This window comes from Petromyzon marinus, chromosome 12 (genome assembly GCF_048934315.1).
Source record: "Petromyzon marinus isolate PM22_M1 ecotype Great Lakes invasive population chromosome 12, UKy_Petmar_22M1.pri1.0, whole genome shotgun sequence".
NCBI classification, from domain to species: Eukaryota; Metazoa; Chordata; class Hyperoartia; order Petromyzontiformes; family Petromyzontidae; genus Petromyzon; species Petromyzon marinus.
The window spans coordinates 1,765,391-1,769,319 of NC_133678.1; the positions used below are offsets into that span (position 1 = coordinate 1,765,391).

The following is a 3,929-nucleotide window of genomic DNA, read 5'->3' on the forward strand; positions in this document are numbered from 1 at the left end:
CTACCTGGTCTGTCGCTCCACACTAAGCTTCAGGTCTTCTCGGCCACGGTCATTCCCTCCCTTCTCTACGCTTGCGAAACGTGGACCCCCCTAATGGAACATCTTTTCCGGTTAGAAACATTTAGGCTAGCCTGCCTACGATCCATCTTGGGTTTAACCAGGCTGGATTGTGTGAGGAGCTCACAAATCCTTGAATGATCTGGGCAAGGTCCCATCGGTGAGCTCCTCTGGCAGGCAAGGCTGCGTCGGCTGGGTCATGTAGCCCGCATGTCCAGCCACCGCATGCCGAAACAGCTTTTGTTCGGCCGGATTGAGGGGGTTAAACGAGCGCGGCACGGGCTAGAGAAGAGATGGAGTGATATGGTACAGGAGGACGTGGAGCTGAGTGGACTTGCTGATGACTGGTACCAGCGGTGTCATGATCGGCCTCTGTGGAGGAGGCTCGTGAAGGACGCTACTGGGCAGTTGGAGGCAGTCGCCCTCTAACAACAACGGAGGGCGGAGGAGCGACGCTCACAACAACGAGCGGAGCGCCGGGTGGCTAAAGCACAGCAGGTTGGCACAGTAGGGGGCACAGGTGGTGCATCAGCCAGTCATCTCAGTCATCTCAGTCAGTCGACCCGTGGCACCTGGGTCTGCCCCGTGACCTCCTGCCAGCGGGCGTTCGACACTTCACGCCAGGCCATGTGCACCTCAAGGTGCACATTGAGGTGCAGGCCATGTGCACCTCAAGGTGCACATGGCCTGGCACAAGCGTCGTGGTGACGTTACCGCCACTTAGTGGCGAATGGCGGTTGTTGTTGTGTGTATGTATGTGTGTATGTGTGTGTGTATGTATGTGGTGGGGGCGGTAGTTGAGCGATAAGCGCGTCGCGCTACGGACCCGGCTACCTGGTTCGATTCCTGCCCACGGATGACAACGCCAGACTGATATCAGAACCTGTCCTGGACCTCCCCCAGGTCGACTTAGCCTCAAATGAGTAGCTGGTGCGATGTGTAACCATCGCCACTGGGGAGGTTGCTCGTCACCCTACCTCTCGTGTGCCACAGGGCCCGTCTTCAATGGCTGCTCGCGAACAGCACAACAGCCTATTAAGGGGGGGTGTTGGGTGTGTGTGTGTGTTTGGTGTGTGTGTGTTTGGTGGGTGTGTGTGTGTGTTTGGTGTGTGTGTTTGGTGTGTGTGTGTTTGGTGTGTGTGTTTGGTGTGTGTGTGTTTGGTGTGTGTGTTTGGTGTGTGTGTTTGGTGAGTGTGTTTGGTGTGTGTGTGTTTGGTGTGTGTGTGTTTGGTGTGTGTGTGTTTGGTGAGTGTGTTTGGTGGGTGTGTGTGTGTTTGGTGTGTGTGTGTTTGGTGTGTGTGTGTTTGGTGAGTGTGTTTGGTGTGTGTGTGTGTTTGGTGTGTGTGTGTGTTTGGTGTGAGTGTGTGTTTGGTGTGTGTGTGTTTGGTGTGTGTGTTTGGTGTGTGTGTGTTTGGTGTGTGTGTTTGGTGTGTGTGTGTGTTTGGTGTGTGTGTTTGGTGTGTGTGTGTGTTTGGTGTGTGTGTGTTTGGTGAGTGTGTTTGGTAGGTGTGTGTGTGTTTGGTGTGTGTGTGTGTTTGGTGTGTGTGTGTTTGATGTGTGTGTGTGGTGTGTGTGTTTGGTGTGTGGTGTGTGTGTTTGGTGTGTGTGTTTGGTGTGTGTGTGTGTTTGGTGTGTGTGTGTTTGGTGAGTGTGTTTGGTGGGTGTGTGTGTGTTTGGTGTGTGTGTGTTTGGTGTGTGTGTGTTTGATGTGTGTGTGTGGGGTGTGTGTTTGGTGTGTGGTGTGTGTGTTTGGTGTGTGTGTTTGGTGTGTGTGTGTTTGGTGTGTGTGTTTGGTGTGTGGTGTGTGTGTTTGGTGTGAGTGTGTGTTTGGTGTGTGTGTTTGGTGTGTGTGTGTTTGGTGTGTGTGTGTTTGGTGTGTGTGTTTGGTGTGTGTGTGTGTTTGGTGTGAGTGTGTGTTTGGTGTGTGTGTTTGGTGTGTGTGTGTTTGGTGTGTGTGTTTGGTGTGTGGTGTGTGTGTTTGGTGTGAGTGTGTGTTTGGTGTGTGTGTTTGGTGTGTGTGTGTTTGGTGTGTGTGTGTTTGGTGAGTGTGTTTGGTGTGTGTGTGTGTTTGGTGTGTGTGTGTGTTTGGTGTGAGTGTGTGTTTGGTGTGTGTGTGTTTGGTGTGTGTGTTTGGTGTGTGTGTGTGTTTGGTGTGTGTGTTTGGTGTGTGTGTGTTTGGTGTGTGTGTGTTTGGTGAGTGTGTTTGGTGGGTGTGTGTGTGTTTGGTGTGTGTGTGTTTGGTGTGTGTGTGTTTGATGTGTGTGTGTGGTGTGTGTGTTTGGTGTGTGGTGTGTGTGTTTGGTGTGTGTGTTTGGTGTGTGTGTGTTTGGTGTGTGTGTTTGGTGTGTGGTGTGTGTGTTTGGTGTGAGTGTGTGTTTGGTGTGTGTGTTTGGTGTGTGTGTTTGGTGTGTGTGTTTGGTGTGTGTGTGTGTTTGGTGTGTGTGTGTGTTTGGTGTGTGTGTGTGTGTGCTTGGTGTGTGTGTGCTTGGTGTGTGTGGTGTGTGTTTGGTGTGTGTGTGGTGTGTGTGTGTTTGGTGTGAGTGTGTGTTTGGTGTGTGTGTGTTTGGTGTGTGTGTTTGGTGTGTGTGTGTTTGGTGTGTGTGTGTGTTTGGTGTGTGTGTTTGGTGTGTGTGTGTGTTTGGTGTGTGTTTGGTGTGTGTGTGTTTGGTGTGTGTGTGTTTGGTGTGTGTGTGTGTTTGGTGTGTGTTTGGTGTGTGTGTGTTTGGTGTGTGTGTTTGGTGTGTGGTGTGTGTGTTTGGTGTGTGTGTGTTTGGTGTGTGTGTGTTTGGTGTGTGTGGTGTGTGTGTGTGTTTGGTGAGTGTGGTGTGTGTGTGTTTGGTGTGTGTGTGTGTGTTTGGTGTGTGTGTGTTTGGTGTGTGTGGTGTGTGTTTGGTGTGAGTGTGTGTTTGGTGTGTGTGTTTGGTGTGTGTGGTGTGTGTGTGTTTGGTGTGTGTGTTTGGTATGTGTGTGTTTGGTGTGTGTGTGTTTGGTGAGTGTCTTTGGTGTGTGTCTTTGGTGTGTGTTTTTGGTGTGTGTGTGCTTGGTGTGTGTGTTTGGGGTGTGTGTGTTTCTGGTATGTGTGTGTTCATGTTGAGTGTGTGTCGATTAGCGACGCGGTGTCGCAGTGATTCGCGCGCCAACGCGAGTTCGACTTCCGGACGAGTGGCGAGTTTCTACATGAGAAGCGACCTCGCGCCTCCCTCCACTCCTTCAGGTCGACTCACCCCGACACGTCGGTGTCCATCACGACGGCGACGACGCGTTAAACGTCGGCGCTGGGGAGGCAAAGACGACCGCGCCGCCTCGTTGCGCGGCCGTGAAGCCCTGCGGCAGCAATAGGCGCTGGCGAACAGCGCTTGTGCCAACAACAAACCGCATTGCCTTTGAACAATCCAACACGTTCGTCAGTAGCGGCACCGTGTTGCGTCTAGGCGGTCTTCAAAGGGAAACAAAATAAATATATAGTGCGCGACGTTTCGGGCAATGACCCTTCCTCGTAGCACACGCTTGTCCACCACCGCGAACGGGGCGCGTCTCCGAACGCGCGCGCGCGTTGCGACAAGCGAGTGGCGTTTGCCGAAGACGCGTGAGTTTGTTTCCGCGTCAATGAGCGTCCGTGCAGCTGCAGCTGCTGCTGCTGCCTACCTAGGCACCGGGCACCCCGAGTTCGATCCCCGTCGCGGGCTTCGGAGCGCTTCGGGAAGGGTGGCCGCGCGCGTGAGGATCGTGACGCCGAAGGGGCTCCGGTTTCCCGGTGCTAAGAGGCGATCGCTATCTAACGCGGAAACAGCGGCGGCTGACCTCGCTCAGCCCGCGGATGTGACCGAGGCCGCGTGTCACAGCGAACTGACGTCGCCTTTGGACCCTGGACC

General features: G+C 53.5%; 1 protein-coding gene across 2 annotated transcripts in view; it reads right to left on the reverse strand.

The window, feature by feature from the left end:
* Window positions 1-3,801, reverse strand: part of LOC116941713 (dyslexia-associated protein KIAA0319-like protein) — a 43,355-nt gene extending 39,554 nt beyond the window's left edge. The window contains exon 1 of one of the 2 annotated variants that reach the window (XM_076066495.1): window positions 3,703-3,801. The gene's annotated coding sequence lies outside the window, so the exon portion shown is untranslated. Of the gene's footprint in view, window positions 1-3,281; window positions 3,385-3,702 lie in introns of those variants that run through there. The other variant, XM_076066497.1, reaches the window with a different exon arrangement.
* Between the last annotated feature and the right edge of the window lie 128 nt (window positions 3,802-3,929).